We start from the raw sequence: 19630 nt of genomic DNA, 5'->3' as shown, positions 1-19630 counted from the left end.
TTAGAACCCCCCCTAAACTTTTTCCAATGGGCCATTAGAGGGGGTGAGGAATCTGATAAGTGGACCTTATCTTTTTGTCTTTAAATACTCCTTAAAATAAATGTTATTCTGATGTTGGCCAAGAATGTTTGTGTCTAATCTGCTTGCAATGTTATGTGCAAAAGTACTAATTAGTTTTTTTCTGGTTTGACTCCACAGTTTCCTTCAACGCCACAGGAATGGCAGACTGTGGCATCCCAGTTTGCTGAGCGTTGGGACTTTCCCAACTGTGGAGGGGCAATCGATGGGAAACACGTCCACATCATCCCACCACCCCATTTGGGGTCATACTATTTTAATTATAAGGGTTTCAATAGTATCGTGTTGATGGCGGTGGTCTCTGCGACATATGAGTTTTTATATATGGACGCGGGGAAGAATGGACGGATGTCAGATGGTGGAGTTCTACTGACATCTCCAGAGTGGTGGCTTGGGATTGCCACCTGTGGAAGAGAACGTCGAAGGACTTCCATTTGTTTTTTTCACTGATGAAGCATTTGGTCTGGGTGATCACATGATGAGGCCATTCCCCCAGAGGACCCTCACCGCGGAGAAGAGGTTTTTTTAATTTCCGGCTGGCCAGAGCCAGAACAGTCAAAGAGAATACCTTTGGGATAATGGCCAGCCAGTTCTGCCGATAAATGCTCCTAATTATGTTGCCTCAGTTGGACCCGAGGCCAGACTTCATGAACCAGCACTGACGGTCCTGGAAACTGGCCGTTCTGGCTTGTCCCCCAAAAGCGCCCACGAAGTGCGTAAAAATATGTTGATTATTTTATGGGTAGGGGGGCCATTGCTATGCCAGCAAATTTTTAAAGATTTTCAAAATAAAAAAAAATTTGATATGATAAAATCTTGAATTTGATTTACTGCTTGTGTTTCTTTTATCTGTCTCCTAGGTTCTCCTAGTGCACTTGTAGTGCCAAGTGGTTTTTCCATTATTTAAATTACACCCATTGTCACTGTAAACACCAACTTAATACAAAAACTGGTATTAAGCATTGAAAGAAGAAGGCACACATTGTTGAGTATAAAACCTTTTACTCCGTGCACATGCACATGTGCGTTATAAAACCTTTTTTGGTAAAAAAATAACATCTTGGATTTATAAAGTTTTACCTTGAAATTTTTTTTGTTTTACATGGCATGTTTTACATGTTTTACATTTTGAAATAGGCATGTTTCAAAACATAACATACACAACTCAGGAACTTACAAAGTTCAACATTGAAAAAAATGAAGGCAACATCAGACATTATAGTGTTAAAAATGTGTTGATATTGTCTTCATCAGATGGGGTGATGTCACCCTGTAAAAGACAAATTTAGAAGATGCACACAAATTGTGAGTCAAAATGGGGATTTCCCTCCTGATCCCATGCCTAATGTCAACATGCGCTAACTCGCATCATGGGGGATTAATGGACGTGTTTTGGGGGTGCAACCCCTTCCTCTCACCTACTAGAGTTGCGAGGAAGGGGATGCACCCACAAAACGCGTACATTGATATCCCCTGATAGCAGATAGCACATGTTGACACACTGTGCATCTTCCAAATTTGGCTTTTAAACTGTACATTTTCTTTAAAAAAAAAAAGGGTGTAATTTTTTGGATTTAGATTCTTCCTAGTACATCAATCAAGTTCTTCATTCTTTGTTCAATCTCCTTGTTTTTTTCCTTTATGAAGTCTAAATCCCGACTACAAAACATTATCTCCAGGATTAGCCTTTGTGCACTGTCAGTGGTGAAATGAGTAGATTGTTCTTCCACAACATGCACATCACCTAAAAGAAAAATACACACCATGTATTATAAATATGCAGGCATACATCTATTACCTGAATCTGTGGTGTCAGACACTCACCTGTTGTGGTCACTATTTCAACCACCTCTCCTTCCTCCACTTCCTGAGGTTGTGTGCTGAGTTCCCCTTCTTTAGTAGGTGGGGGGTCCCTGGGGTCCTCAGATGTCCCAAGTCTTTTCTCCCCTATGAGAGTGAAACAAAAGGTATACAAAGCACACAGATATTTGAGGCCAGAAATAGGAATACGAAACATTGCTTGGAAGAGGGGTACAATTGTCTGTTTGGGCAGAGTTCCAAGCTGAAGACATGATTTATTCCCTTAACAAAGCTGGAATACTGTTTCACACATGGGGACACCCCAAGTATCCACTGGAGCACCTGTGTGGGACACCCTAAAAAGTTTATTCTTGTGTCCCACACTAGTGCTCCTGAGTCCAGATGTGTAAACAGCTGCTGAGCGTCCTCTCCTTACATTACACTGAATCAAGTTTGCATTTAATTCTAGTTACAAACACATCTAGACAACAATGTCCTAAACTTCTTTGAATACAAATTAGCATGATCAAATGTAGTTAACCCTGTATCTGCCAAAAACATCGTATTTAGTTGGCGAACGAACGATGTTTACTGCGAACGATTACTGTGCCCACGAGCCTGAAAGTTGCCATTTTAAACTGTACAACAGTAAGGAAAAGCACATGGAGCAGCATGCAAGTAATAATAATAATCAGAACACACGACAACTACTTACTTTTTAGAAGCACTTTCTTGATTCTTCTGTACTGATCCTGCTCCCTCAATTTCAGGTCTGACCAGCGTTTCCTCAATTGCTTCTTGGATCTTCGTACCCCAAAATTCCTATGCAGACTCTTCACAACTTTAGTCATGATCTTGGCCCTTCTCACATTTGGGTTTAGGTATGGTCCATACTTCCCGTCATAGTTGGCCCTCTTCAAGATGTCCATCATCTCCACCATCTCTACAAAGGCCATATTTGAGGCCCTAAATCTTCTCCTCCGGGATCGGGACGTTTGGGGCTCCGGGCTTTCCTCCTCCTTGTTACTGCTATTATGCACCTGCTGTGTCTTCGCCATGTTCATCTCCCACTGTGCCGAAAGAGTAGGGGCGGGGAATATTCTAAAAAGAACGTCAGGGGCGGGCGACGCAGGTGGAGTTTCACGCATGCGCAGTGTATATAAAGCTAACACACATGCGTCGTACCTACGTTTTGTATGCGGAGGAAGGAGGACCTGAAGCGCCGAACATTATAAGGAAGGTAACATTTTAACTTGGGACATCAGTGGCCTATACTGATTCTAGAATGAGGCCTATATTGGGCTAAGATTAGGAGAGTTTAGGCTGATATTAGTGTTTTGGTCTTGTGTTGTGTCTTTCAGCAAATATGAAACAATTCAAAGAATCTGAATTTATGGGTCAGTTCATAGACAAATACAGGGATATGAGAAATTTGTGGGAGGTTAAAAACCCCCTTTATCGCAATAAACCAGCTAGGAAGGCATCGCTGGAGAAACTGCTGCAATTTGTGAAGACGCAGGTCTCCAAAGCAGACATCCTGTTTGTGGAGAAGAAAATTGGTAGCTTGAGAAGCACGTATAGGAAGGAGCTTAATAAGGTCCAGGCTTCCATGAGATCAAGAGCAGCAGCAGAGGATGTGTATGTACCCAGTCTGTGGTACTACAACAGGATGCAGTTTCTGGAAGACCAGATGGAAGCCAGGGAATCACTTTCTACACTTCCATCCAGCCTTCCGTCAACCATTCCCTCAAACCCAGCTGAGGCTTCCGAGGACCAACCTGGGCCTTCCATCCTGGAAGAAGTAGAGGAGCCCAGCTGGAGCCAGGTATAGTATTTTTTAACATATTTATTGTTCGAAAACTATTGTTGTTAACTAGATGTGATTATTGGTAACAAATGAATGATTGAATGAACAAAAAGTGTTTTACATATCAATAGATTGTAGAGGCCAAAATTGATTGGGGCAAGAATGAAAAATGCTGGGCTCAGAATCATAGTCTTTTCTATTTGTTAACATTCAATTTTCAACAGTCGTGAGCTGAAAATTGTGTGTGATTGATGAATCAAAAACTAAAACTATGTCCCTTTTTCATACACAGGAAGACCTCAGCCAGGACAAGGCTCTGGAATGTGGCACACAGGAGGAGGCGGGGGTAAGTGTCAGCCAGGAGGTGGCGGGCCCTGTAGCCTCACCCAATCCCAGGTTCCACCCCTCAGTCTTACAACAAAAATGGCCAGTAAGGGGAGTAACGTGGAGGAGGCAGCACTGGGCCTCATTAAGGATACAGGATACAGGATGCGGCCCCCCAATGCTGAAGGAAGAGGCCTATGGCTGCTATGTAGCTGCCAAATTGCAGCAAATGGAGGAGGGCCAATGCTTCATGTGTGGGAATCTAATTTTTCACACCCTTCGGAAGGGGTTGAGGGGCAAAATTAGTGAGAACATGCACTTAGGTGCTCTCGCCCATCCTCCTCCTCCTCCTGCCACAAGTCCACCTCCAGAGCCACAGCCACCAAGGAAGGATGCAGGGAAGGCTGCAGGGAAGGCTGCAGGGAAGGCTGCAGGGAAGCGTGGAGGGAAGGCTGCAGGGAAGACAAGAAAGTGATGGCCTGGCTTCAGTCTGGTCTGACAGAAGGCACAGCCTGTTGCAGTACCACAGCCTGGGGACATATATGTCATCTGCTGCTGTTCCTGATCTCTGGGAGTCCTGGACCAGATTGTGCTACCTTAAATATGGACTTCTCAAGCTACCAATTTTAATTTACAAAGAGCTGATGTGTGCCCTGGGGGCCAAAGGCTTCACAAATTCAAGTAGTTTCTCCAGCGTTGCCTTCCTCTTTATTTTGTTATTATGAGCCAGAATAAATGGAAATTTTTTTTTATATGAAAATACTTGCCTATGTGTTTTTTTTTTCAAAAAGAAAAGTTTGTGAGTAGGTAGGTACATTTCAAAAATGCAATATCAAATTAACAAGGGACACCAACACAAACCAACCTCCTTGAGCTTTATAAAAATACAAGATAATAATGTTGTTGTGGAAATTTGACACACCAAAAAAAAAATGTATGGAGATCACTAGAAACTAATTTTAAAATAATCCAAAAAAACAGGAGATCTTGATTAAAAATAATAAAAAAGATGTCTATAAAAAATAATTCTAAACATTATTATGGAGATCTGGCTTTAAAAACAAAAAAGATTATTCATGAGATCACGAGAAATAATAAAGAAATAAGTTTGTCATAACTCTGTGTGAATATTAGCAGCAAAACAGCTTAATTCTTATAGCATTATAAAGAACAAAAGAATGCACTGCATTAAAAGATCCAATAATTTACAGTGTGACGAATGTACTATCTCTAGCACGAACGCTAGTTTTACCAGACCGAGCGCTTCCGTCTCATACTTGATTTTGAGCATGCGTGATTTTTTGTGCATCGGATAGGAACTTTTTCCAACTGAAAAATAGGGAACCTGCTCTCAATCTTTTGCTGGCTGAAATTCTGCCAGCAAAAGTCCGATGGATCATACACAGGGTCGCATTTTCCGACCAAAACCTCTCATCGGAGTTTTGCTGTCGGGATTTCCGATCATGTGTGCGGGGCATTAGTTATGATTGTATCTTGACTGTCAATTAAAATCCACTTCCCTGTGTGTGGCATTTCGATTCAATGGGTTGTTAATTAATGACTGATTATTGCTATCGGAAGGGATTAATTGGAAAATAAATCAATCACTTATCAAAGGGTATATATATATGTAAAGAAATATTCTGTTTAAAGATCCACTAATAAGCTTGCTTAGAATAAAACCGCTTACCTAGTCATGTATGAAATCTTACATGTAGTCATAGGACTGTAATATACAGTGTAATATATTTTACATATGTTTTGGTTCACTGCCATAGTTTAATACTGTGAAGTTTAGATAAAACAAATATTTATTTATATCCTGCAAGGGAATTATTATTTAATGAAAATTGCAGTTGAAATTTGCATATTTTTTAGTTTGCGTTCACAGTGTCAGTTATTACTTACTTTTACAGTTGGATTTATTTTATGTTTATTATATCTTCTGATGTACATTATGAATTAAAACTGGAAAATAACACTAAAAAGTATGTTAAATCACAAACACTGTATAAAAACTCAGAACATGTGTTAATTAAAAAAGCTATTCAGAGTTACAGATTAAAAATTATGGAAGATTGTGTTAAAACAATAACCAACATCCATTATCTGTATACACAAAATATGACTGGATTAATGATGTTAGCAGAAGCGGTTATCTCCATTTGCACAAGCAGAAAAGCATGACCTCCAAATACTTCTTTGAATGTACCTACTACTCTCCAATGGCTCAGGAAAACAACCTTCAAAAAAGCATTAGACACTCTTCGAAAAAAAAAAAAAAATATATATGAAAGGTTTACTTTGCTGTTTTATATTTCCACAATTGTGTATACTCTTACTGCATACTTTTCCAGTGCTTACTGAAAAACAACGCACAACATTGCATTACTTTTTTATGTCCTAATTCAGAAGACCCTCATTTTATGTACAGTTATGTTGTGAATGAGCAGTGAGTTTTCTTAATCAATATAGAATAATGTATAACAGCACAAAGAGATAATAAAAGCATAAAACATGTTAAGTAAAAGCCTCTATGAAATGCAAAGTAACCTAAAGGCAGTACAGGAAGAATATACATTTATAGCATTTAAACATGTTGGGAAAAATAACAAAGGCAATGCAATTCTGAATGGTACCGTAGACTTACACAATTCTGAATGAATATTCAAAAGAACAATACATTTAAAGTGTAGGAATGGGCAAAGTAAAAATAATATGTAAAATGCAGGTTGTCGCTACCGTTAACACAGCTGTTTTGTCCCCCCCCCTCCCCCGTAACATTGTATTTTTACCTGTTGATCCTGCCAGGAGATCTGTTATTTTCCTTTAACAGTGTGACAGCACATTTCATTTTTCTGTGGACTCACATATGGGCATTGTCACCATGTGGACAGGTCTTAGACAGACATGTAGTTTTAAATATACTGTAAATAACAGACAAACAATGGATTAATACTATTGGCAAAATGCATCATATATGTCATTGTCTTGTTATACCTGTAGTTACACTTTAACCTAGCCTATGTTAAAAAAAGGTACAAGACTAACCATATACTATGCAATAATCATTTTGGTGGTTGGCTAATGATGACTGCACAGTGTAGGTGATTATTAAAATGTAACTCCACATTTGATTTGAGAAAAACACAATCTTCATTAGAGCAAATTTCAATTTTGTAATAAGAAAAGCTGCAACTTATGAACTCATTTGTAAGTGGACACACTTTAAATGAAACATCAATTCTAGGGGATGCCTGAACTGTGACTGTTTAGTTCAAACTTCTGGAATAAGCAGTGAACAAAGAAAACAAGATTTCTGGGGATGTTCATATGGTTTATACAGTGCATTTGGGTTGCCTATTACATGAAAACTAGGTTTATCTTTTTTCACAAATTTGAGAAAATCAGAGGCGATACACACTCAAAAAAATTCTTAACATGTTATGTAATCTTAACATAACATAAAGTGTGGTTGATTTACCAAAAACTGGAGAGTGCAAAATCTGGTGCAGCTCTGCAGAGAAATCAAACAGCTTCCAGGTTTTTTTTTGTCAAAGCTTAACTGAACAAGCTGAAGTTAGAAACTATGGTTATCATGCACAGCTGCACCAGATTTTGCACTCTCCAGCTTTAGTAAATCAACCCCAGTACATTTACAAAATGGGTTTTGTAGCATTGATTTATGTTACATAATATTTTTTTTGACATTTCCCTTTTTTTGTACAAATTATACTATCTGTGCAGAAAAATAATCATTTGCTGAAGAAGCATTGCATTTTGTGTTTATGCAAAATTTAGTCCCTTTGTGTTTAGTTTAGGCCCTTGTGTTTAGTACTATCATATAAGTGTTAATGTTCTCCAGGATTGTTTGTGGGTTTTTACCACTTTCCTCCCACAATCTAATACCATCCAGGTAAGTTAATTAGCTTGTACCCAAAACGAGACCTAGCACCTGCTTATGTGATTGCTGTAGAGCTATTACTTGATAGGTTCCCTCAGGGGCAGAGATTTATGTAACTGATTGTTTGCATGCTGTAAAGCCATTCAGAATTTTCAACATATGTAAAGTATTCTGGCACCAGTTCCTAACTTGATTTCCTATTACCATTACCTTATCTGTGATGCACTATCGCTCCAATACCCGCAGGTCCAGTTTTCTCATTTATGTATTCCAGCATTTTTTTCTTATTACTGAGCTTTTGGATTTAAGCATTGTGAGATATTTTTCCATTTTTCTTTTTTTACATATGCATCACCATTCATTATATCTGTAGTTCAGTTCAAGGCTCATTATAATTTTTTTTTTATCTGAGCTGAAATTATTTATTAGGGACTGCCTGGTGAAGTGGCTTCCAGGGTTTTAGGGTGTTTTTAAATTGTAGGTTTCAAAAGATGTTTTAATGTTTATCTGTAATAAACTTTTCATTTAATTTATTTCTATGGTGCAGACATTTGTTTAGAGGGATTCTTTACTTGGTGTGTTGGCTGTAAAGTGAAAAACGTCAAATTCAATTGCAGTAGTTTATATAATGAGTCATTGGTTTTGGGCACCCTAAATTGTCTGGGAGCTCCAAAGATACTTGGATGACAAACACAAAGAAAATTGAGTTAAGAATCTGTACACTTCAACACTTACTAAGGGGCTAGACACAAGCAAAAGGAAGGGAAATCCAAGTCTTTCCGCAGCTGTCTTACTGTCTACAGCCCAATCCAAATGCATAAAGCTCAAAATAATAACAAAAAACTATTTTAACCCAGTTAATTTCAGGTGGACTACAAAGTAATGATCTGACAATTGAAACTGCAATTTTTGTCTGACACCAGCAAATGTAATTGTATGTTGCTATTCAATAATATAATTATTAAAATGTACATGTAGCTAATAAAATCAATTGTAAAAATAGTAAAAAAGCAGTATGGAAAAGAGAATTATTTATCTAAGATATAACATAAAATAATATGTGTACTTTGGCGTACTTTTTCTGCATGTAACACTGGTTCAAAAACAAAATTATTTTTCAGTACACAAGAAATTTTAGGTGTGGGAGGGCCGGGTCTCCACCTCTTCACGATTCCAGAATTATGTATCTTGTAAATAAGCCAATAACTTCTCTATAGTCAAGAAATTGTTTGCATCAAAACATTAAAAATAGCAGAAACAGTCAAATTGATTTATTAAAGGACTATAGGCTGTGCTCCCAGCTGAATGAATTAGCCCTTTGCAAGGGAACTTTCACTTAGATTAGTGAATGAGGTGAAGTTCTGCTGACTTAAATCATCTAATCTAGTAAAAAGCCTGTCTTAATTTTCTTTGCGTTTAATTGAGTTTGTTTTGCTAAATGAATTTTCACTGCATTTGCTAACTTAGGTAAAACATCCCCTACAAAGTGAACACACTCTATTCCCTTAGTAAATCAAGCCTAGTGCTATCGTTATTTTTCACCAATATCTGTAAAACTGGATTCACTTCATTGTTTCAAATATCTGCAAAAAAAAATCCCTTTTTTCATTATTCTGTACATGATCTGGCATTTATATTGAACACAGGACCACTTAGCTAAGCTTCTTTATAATTTAAATAATGCCCATTACAGTTAATTTATTAAATACCTTTACATATGAACGTCTGTATTTAATACATGTTTTTGGTGAACTGATTAAATTTTCTGTGGAAAAAATGCATTACTCTGGCTTGTCTGCTTTTATTTTTAATAAAGAAGGAATTTTAAAAAATTCAAATGCATGTTTAAAATAATGTACCACCTAAAGTCTATGAAATATTACTTAATTCCCTAATGCCTGGATGAAAAATTAGAGTACTAGGGTAGACTGTGCTTTCTATATGTATCGGAAAGCTACTTTTTTTGCCTGTTGTGTACCATTAGAATGAGTAAAATTTCCCATGACCTAACTTATCTCACTCTTCTCCTCCACAGATGTTTTCTTACCTTTATCCCACAGCTGTGGCTTCTTGTATTTGTTTAAATGGGTCTGCGTCCCAAGGCAAGGGAGGCAGCTCCATAGAAGTCTATAGGACTGTAATGTGTAGGCAAGACCCCGCCAATGAAACGTTCAGCACTAGATGTAAACAAACACCGGAGGTAAGTATGCATTAGTGAAGGCACGGTTCGTAGGTTTAAATGCAGTGAGCTTATCATGTTTCTCTTATTAGAACACTGGAACCAAGAATGAAGTCTTTCCCACTTAGCTTCAGAAAGTCGCTGTGATGAGTTGTCTCAGTAGCTACAGAAGAGCAACAGGTATGATAGAGTAAACAGATCAAAGTTCAGTTAAGTGGACGTTTGCTGAACCCTGTGGCATCCACAAACCCCAAACATAGTGCCCGAATCCCTTAAAAGTCTATGGGAACCAAGTCTTGTTATTCTTTTCTAGTCTTTTTCAAGGTCAATTTGCAAGCTTTGGTAAAATGTTTAACAAACATTTAGTATGGATTGTGTTTCGGACCTGATTCCTGATCTAATGGGGATGGGGGGGGGCATATTGGAATGTTAAAGCCCTCTTAAAAAGAGTAAAGGGGTCCCCAGATACTTGGCTGCCTTTAACGAAATGAGTAAGTGGTAAAATATACCTCTATACCTCATGTTACTAATTAAAAAAAAAGGTAAATACCAATAAAAAAAAAGGACAAAAAAAACTTCCATTGCAATTGACAAATGTCGACAAACTGGCCAGGGATCCTGGGGAGGTCATCGTTCATTGTGACCAGTGTTGGATATACATCGCTGGACAACATGATTGATGTTGTAGTGTGATACACTGCTTATTTTTAGTAAATAAAGAATCTTTTTCTGTAGTGTTTTTTATTACTATTTCAATTTTGTTGTAAATACAGTAGGTAACAAGGCTTATGCACCCCATACTCATTTACATAGAGAAGGACGCATATCTGGGAGACCCCTTATTTTAAAGACTCTCCTCACACACCTCCACATGCACTGGGATGTGGAGATGAGTCCCGTGTGCCTTTTTAAAGGGTCTGGTAGGGATTTTGAGTAGGATGCCATGCCAATCTGAAACCATTCTTCCTAAATGATTTTTCAGATTTACTAAATGAAAAAAGGCTGTTCATATTAAAAAGTATATGTTCACTTTCTTAAATAAAGTATAGTAAATAAGGAGAAATTGTGTTCTCTTGTAACACCCAATCATGTGTTCGAAAATGCTTTTTGCCAGGACATAATTGGTTGATTAAGTAAACACAGCTCCATCCTATTTACTAAGCTCAGCAAAGATTCATTTTGCTAAGTGAACAGATTCTATAAGTCTCTGTTAATAGTATCGATTATTTAGTAAATAAACTCCAAAATAACTATTAAAATATGGGAAAATGTTGAGAAATATAAAAGCATTTTGAGTCTCTATATTTTCAGAAATATAGTTTTTTCATACAATTAAATTACATTTTATTACACAATTTCCACTTTATTTTTTAACTAGATGTTTCTTCTTTCACATATTATCGGGTAAAACCAACTCATATTTAAAGATCAGGGAGAAAAAATTTATTGTTTCTATAATAGCAATACAATTTAAATATTCATTTTCGATTTACACCATTATTTCTCTGCCACCCTTCTTTGGAAAGTGATGAGAGTATGAGATTTTGTGTGTGTGTGTGTGTGGAGAAAGGTAAAAGAAAAGAGCACTTTTTTCAAACCTCTTACCTTCTAAATATTTTATCATACATACCTAAATTGCCATTATGGGAAGATATTTTCTGCATTGTTCCCCCCCACCCATGCTCAGCTCCAACTCTACTAATTTCAGTGGAAGGTCGCCAGCACATGGACAGGTTCTGGAGGGTTCTTCTGTTAAATCAATGGAGCTTAAGACTTGTATGCATGGGGTAATCAAAAAGGATGTGTGGCACCGGTCATAGCAGTCTGATAAAAAGGATAACATAAAAGCACATCTACACAAAACATACCTAAAACTATATTTTTTATTTAAAATCTACCAATCAATTACCAATTTTGAAATACAGTATCTACTGTATTTGTGTGCTGATTTAAATATATTTACAGTATTAAAATTAAGCTTCACAATAAGTTACCGTTCCCTTTAAGCACCATGGTGGTAAGCTTATTCCAGTTTGATTGGTTTACTATTTTCTTATTATAATATATCATATTATATTATATTTTATTACTGAATTTACAGTTTGTTCTCTGTCAATACCCTTTTAAGAGATGCTACATATTTGATATTCATAGTTAAGTAAATGTAGAAGAAATGTCAACAATATGCATTTATAGTTATAAGGTATTGAGTATATTATTCAGGCAATGATTATATTGTTTGTATTAGTATCTATAATAAGTCATGTAGGGTCTCTGGATTTGCAGGTTATTTGTTACAACTTAAAAAAAAATACCTTAAATCCAGTAATCATTAATATTACTTTTTACTATTACATCTTCTGTGGACGTTTCTGTAATTTAATATAAATGTATTATAACAAAGTGGCAAAAAAAAAATGTGAACACAATCCATGACTTTTATGAATTTAAACATATTTTTGAATATAAATATCTATTTTACAAGTAAAATATTTGACTATGAAGTTTAAATAAACCTGTGCACAAAGGCACATTTTAAATGCATAATTTTATGTGAAACCACAGAAAAATGCCAGTATAAAGCTTTTATTTCCCCATCCCACTGATTCTTCTATAGCTTCAGCATTTTTAGCATTCTACCATTTGGCCTGGTATGTGTTATATTTTTTGTGCTCTCGCAAGCATTGCTCGTCCCAGCTCACCTCTTTCGTGACAACAGCATGGAATCTGGGCTGATGCTAATCTAGACAGACAGTCGAAGCTCATAAAAGAATTATCACTGCTAATCAAATCAGAGCGGAAACCTACCACACTGCATCGTTGGAGACATTTCACGTCCTGAATATTTCATGGGATGAGGGCTGCGGACAAAGACAGAACATTATCTACAGCTCCATGTTGCGTGCAAATATTTACTTAAACATTCTGGTGCGGTCAAGCTGATATGTAGCAACACTATTAAGCTTTGAGTGATCCTTATAAATAATGGTAATTACATTTGGCACCACTTTTACTGGGTCAAAATGGCTTAAAGTCAACCCCATTGAATTGTCAATGCTCTCCTTCTCTGCATGATTAAGTGGGCAATGTGCCACAGGAAATTTGATGCATACTAGATGACAAATGTCTGTTTTGGCTGCTGAGAATTGAACTGAATCGTAGATCTGCAGAAACATCAAAACACAATCAAGAGTTGACATCAAACCCATGAGCCAAGAGAATTCCTCAGGCTAGAGGGGCTGAACTTGGAGCTCCGTAAACAGGTGCTCATTCTCTCTGCATGCTGCTTCACCGACTCCTTTCCACTGACTTAGAAAATAAATTGCCTCTGCCTTTTTACTGTTAATTTTGAACACTTTCTTTTTACAGTTCCTCCTTGACTTTTAATGGCTGTAAAAAAGGCAATAATATCCAAAGAGACATGCATTGGCTTCAGGGAATTCAGCAAAACTGCAAAGTCAAATTGTGGTTTTAGTTGTTATGAAAAGATGTATGTAAACAATTTCTATTCTAAGATTGCTACTCCTATATCAAAAAGAGATATGTTATTTAATTGTTTTGTTCATTTGTATAACATTAAGGTGACTTAGCATATTTTTTGTGCGTTTTTTTGAGGGGGCACTGGAGCACATCGTTACCGAGACTAGGGCACATCACTACCAGCTGTGCAGGAATTTTGAAATATGTGGATTCTGGTCAACCAGGGTAAGAGCTCATACTTGGAACTGGGCTTTGTATGAACTTTTTTATTGAGTTTGACCAAACAGCCCAACAAGAAGCTGGTATCCCCCATCAGACTCCAGCTTCACAAATATTTTGCAATGACAGGCCCAGTGCTGCCAAAAATATAACGTGTTAGCACAATGTATTACAGCCTAAACTAGAGAGGGGTGCAAACTGTTCAGCACAGCCAATAACATTTACTATCAAACTCTAGCAAAAATAATATGGATTGATAGGGATTGCTACTTGAAGCTACTGAAGTTAGAAATTCACATGTTGCCCCGTTAACATTTTCCTGGATGTTCTTCTATTCATCTTTTCTGTTCTCTGCTCTGAACATCTACTTTGTTGGTATGTAATGTCATTACCCTGCTGGCATCTTTGATTTTTTTTAGAGCTGGGATCTGTAGGTGAGAAGAATTTTAAACCCACAATGCATAATATTTTTGAAGAGTACATTTATTTAAATAGGCCAATGTTCAACAAAGCATGCCAGATGTTCCAGTGGTGGGTCCTATCTTTACTGTGGGTGGTACATTGCAAACTGGTTTCACAAAGCTGCGTAACTAACTTACAGGGAAATACAGTGTTTCTCATGATAGTTTTCTGTGGTAGGTGCTGGAGACAGCACATTAGATTAATCATTGGGCCTGAAATATCTACATCTATGGAGAGGACAATGCACTAACTAGATGCAGGCATGAAGAAATAGATTTAAAAAGATTGAAACTCGCAGTAACTCTCTCCAGATTTGCTGCATGCTGGAGTTTTATAAGCAGAGATTTGCTTCACTGGTGGTCCCAATTCATTGCAGGGAGATGGTAAAATGGTCCAAAGAACCAATTAGCATTTTTTTCCTAGTGAGGTAGAATGGAGGAGAGCTGTTCATCAAAAGTGACAATGACCGAATTAGGAACTAACTACAGTACCAACAGCTGTGCTTTTAATTGTTTTTAATTGTTTTAACAGCGGACTCAGTGGCTCCAAAACGTAGAACACACATCCACATAATAAACTCTGGATGGTTTAATGGCACTCTTACTTTACTAAAGCAGGAACGCAGAAGAGCTAAAAGAGCCTGGAGAAGAAACGCCACAAAGGAAAACCTCACAAACTACAAAGCACTCACAGAGAAATATCACAAAGCAATCTTCAAAGCAAAAAAGGAGCATTTCTCAAACACCATCTCAACAGCCTTAAACCACCCTCGGGAACTCTTCAAAATAGTCACCAAGACTATGAACCCTACCTGCCTAGAGCCCCCAGGAAACGAAACCCAAGAATTCTGCAATGAGTTATCGGATTTTTTTATCGACAAAATCGACAACATCCGGAAAACAATTCAACAGAAAGAAAATCCAACCTTATTCAACTAAAGCAAAAAGAAAAAATCGATACAATCATCACACAAGCACCAAATTTTTCGCTGATCCCAATCACCACTGACACCACCAAAAATATCATCAGAAACCTCAGAGACAGCACATCACCAAACGACATAATTCCTACAAAACTCCTGAAAGAATGTTCCGACATCTTGGCTCCAACTATAACACACCTCATTAACCAGTCGTTCAAAGAAAGGACTGTTCCAATCGCCCTCAAACATGGCATCATCAAAACCCTCCTAAAGAAACCCAACCTCGACCCTAACTATCGCAGACCGATAACAAGCCTTAACACCATCTCCAAGATTATTGAGAAAGCAGTAGTACAACAGCTACAACACCACCTAGACACACACAAACTCCTGGGCCCTCTGCAATCAGGCTTCCGCCCAGGCCATGGCACAGAAACGGCACTTCTCAAAATATAGGACGACGCCCTCGAAGCAGCGGATGATGGAGAATCATGTCTCCTGGTACTGTTGGACCTCAGTGCAGCATTCGATACAGTGGACCACAATACTCTACTCATCTGACTCACAGAAGTAGCAGGAGTCACAGATTCAGACCTACAATGGTTCGCATCCTTCTTAGGAAATCGCTCTCAGGCAGTGAAACTAGGAGCTTTCACCTCTGAAACCTGTGCAATCTCTTGTGGAGTCCCTCAAGGTTCACCCTTGTCACCAGTGCTCTTCAACATCTACATTCGCCCACTCCTCAAAATCATCAGAAAATCGGACCTCTGCTTCCACTCATACGCTGATGATACCCAACTCTACTTTCGCATCACCGGAGGAAAAAACCATCATCAGCGACTAGAAAAATGCCTCACTTTGATAGACGACTGGATGACCAGTAGCTCTCTCAAACTCAACGGATCAAAAACAGAGCTTCTTCTCCTACACGCAAACCAAAATTCCAAGACTAAGACCCCATGGACACCGCCCACCTTCTTTGGACAGACCATCTCTCCAAGCACCAAAGCCAAGAGTCTCTGAGTCATTTTTGACTCAGAAATGTCAATGGATGCACAAATAGGATCAGGAGTCAGCGGATCTAACCATCTCCTCCACCTGATACGTAGACTCATCCCCTTCATCCCAGGAGAGGACAAAGCAGCAGTAGTTGGAACAATCATCAATTCCAGACTCGACTACGCAAACTCCCTCTACATAGGACTACCCCAATATCAGCTTGCGCGCTTGCAACTCATCCAACACGGCGGCAAGACTGTTAACAGGAAAAAAACCCTGGGAATCCATCTCCCCCTCCCTGAGGAACCTACACTGGCTAACCGTAAAAAAAAGGATCACTTTCAAGACCCTCTGCCTCACTCACAAATGTATACAAGTAAATGCTCCTCAATACCTATGCGAGAAAATAAAGCGCTACACACCCAATCGCAGTCTTCGATCAGCTAACCAAAACCTCCTCCTTATTCCAAAAACCCGCTACAAAACAAAGGGAGAACGAAGATTCTCAGTCCAAGGACCATGGCTATGGAACGCTCTAACTACTCACATTCGCATGGAAGAAAACCATCAGGCCTTCAGAAAGAAACTCAAGACCTACCTCTTCTAAGAAGCTGGACAACACAGGACGGATCTATCACCTTGAGGCGATTCAGTTCGCATTTGCAGCGCTATACAAATCATTCATTCATTCAATTGTCACCTTTTATTCAAATGATTTAAATCATTCTTAAAGCGTTATTAAATTCAAAACAAAAAAAAAATAATATATTGAAACTTACCAATCAATATATGTGGTGGCTGCACTGGTTTTCTTTTTTCATTCTGTTTTCATCTGGTAATCTGACCAGTAACACGCTTTCTGTATTAGAGTGCCCCCACTCTGGATGAAGGAGCACAGGGGCACCTTTGGACATCAACATTGTTAATCTGGAGGGAGGGGAGAGTTAGATGCACTAGCAGATTTATATTTAGCCTAACAAATTGAATCTGAATTCTAGCTAACATTTTTTAAACAATTACAGAAAACATATTTTTCCTCTTTGGGTTAAAGGTTTTACAAAGATAAATAAACACTGATCCTTGTAAGCACCCCTGTCAGTGGCAAATTGATTGTCCCTGTAACTGCTACATCTGTAAAACAGCTTGTTCTGTTGAAAATCAGCAGACTTACTGGCAAAATTACCAAGTAAAAATAAAGGAAAAGAAAGCCCAAAAAAGAAAACTAATGCAGCCATCACAGAACTGATAAGCTGAAATGTAATAAATGTTTGCTTTTGGGTTTAATACCACTTTAAAGCTAGTCTTTACTTTGCTCATACAGTGTACAGTAAAGGTCAATTTTCTAGGCTAATAGGTAAATGGCAATGGGTTTTGGGCATTGCCCTGGGGGACATGTACCAAAGCAAAGGAAAAGGTGTTGTACAATTCTGATTAACAAAGGGCATGGTTTTTAGTAATACCTATAGTAAACTATATTAAAACTGCAAGATTCTTTTAAATAACTTGTCCAGGGGGATGCCCTGAACTTTCATTTGAAGTGGTGCATCTGTAAAATGTATAGAGCTTACTGCAGCTAAACTGACATTTACAAAAAAAATGCCATTTAAATTGCTGGTAAATTGCATCTTTGGCCACTTTACTTCTATTTGTAAACAAATAGCTGGGGATTCCCTTTATCTATATCAGACCCTTATCCTAGATGAGGATGTCAAAGCTGGAAGCAGCCTGGGACACACTGGGAATATAAGGCTGGAAGTTGGCTGGGACACACTGGAAACACACTAGAAAAAGCTGGGGACTACTGGAGGTGAAAACACTAGAAGAGAACACAGGGGTCTGGCCGCTAGCATATGGATGAGTTGCTTGAACACTGAGCAATCCATATCCTAGCCTTTTAAGACAGCACATAAAGGGAAAGACCCAGCACTGAAATGTGGAAGAGGTAAGTATGACAATGAGAACGGTTGTTGCACCTCCTATGATTATATAAACAGTATACCAAAAGGCATTTAACTGACTTTTTACTGTGTCCTGCTTGGGCAAAGGAAAGATTATATTTACAAAAGAAAAACTGTTGTTGCTATTGTACATGCACAGTAACCTAGTTCTTTCAAATTCCAGAAGGAATTTATATACAGAATAATTTTGAATACAAGTTTCACCACAATCAAAGAGTCTAGCCACTGCAATACAGTAAATGGCATGAATAAAAGACAAGCTCACTTTTTTTACAAAATCCACCCTGCCCCCCTTTAACCTCCCCTGTAAGTAAACAGTGTCACCCCATCCCCTTTCCTTGCAGATTCCTACTTACCCCAGCCCCTGAGCGCATATTAACATCCTATAGATGTCATTGTATCTTTACCAGATGGGGCGCAGACAGTGCAGGAGGCTGCAGCCATTGGGGAGGTAAATAGGAATGTGCATGGTTGACACAGTTTACTGTAATAAAGTAGTCAAGAAGGGGGGCTAGGTGTATTTTGCTGGACATATTGAAAATTCCCCCAATTGAATATTGGGGTCCATTCATTTGAGGGGCAGATTTTACATTACTGCCTCATTCCTATTGGTAGGTAGTATTTAGCCGCTTAAAGGTTGTGAGGGTGTCATGTAACTAAATTCAAGGACCACTAAATTGGGCTGATGGCTTGTTTGGAATTTCATGGTGTTGTTTTCAAACTGGGCCTAAGAAGCAGCTTGGCTATACAAAACCATTACATATTTGCGCCAACTGCTACTCTTAACAATATATTCTAACTTCCCGATGTATACAGGAAGCAGAGATCTTGAGTAATTAACTATCTGGCTCAAAGTCTGCCTGCTAGCTGTGGTGCAGTGATTTTACTTACTGTAAATAAGATTAAGTTACCATGGATCTTGTTTGTGGTTCAGGAGTCAAGGGATGGCTTCTCGAAAAGGTATTTTGCTTTATGAAAGATTCCCGTGAGCTATGGATTCAGTAACTTCATCAGAATAGGCTATCTATTGGGTTTTAAGGTGTATATCTTTTATTTGTATTTAGTATTAATTTTGATATATACCCACATAGTTTCTAGTCTCTGACAATGCAGTCAATCCCAAGCAATGAAATCCATTGGCCTGATACATCCAAAACATAAAATAAAAAGTAAAAATTTCTTTCAAAATTGTTTGTCTTAGTGAGAGCCACTTAAATATTGCACAAATAATGTACATTTATTTTTAGAAAGGTGTGTAAACATAACAGGTAAGCCTTGAGTAAAAAACAACGAATCATTAAGAGACTAATTTTTGAAAGCTTGAAATCACCGTCTTTGTTCAAACAATATTTTTACTAAATTGCTAATATTTTAATGGAAATACTATAGCAGAAGTGTAAAAGCACTATGCCAACACCTGGTGAGAAATTAATTTGATTTTCTAATGCTTCTGTGATGCGTATTAGTCATTTGAGCGTTCTGTTGTTCCTGTTACTGA

This window comes from Aquarana catesbeiana, linkage group LG02, assembly GCF_042186555.1.
Source record: "Aquarana catesbeiana isolate 2022-GZ linkage group LG02, ASM4218655v1, whole genome shotgun sequence".
NCBI classification, from domain to species: Eukaryota; Metazoa; Chordata; class Amphibia; order Anura; family Ranidae; genus Aquarana; species Aquarana catesbeiana.
The sequence above is the reverse complement of the archived record's forward strand: the minus strand, read 5'-3'. Positions refer to the sequence as shown.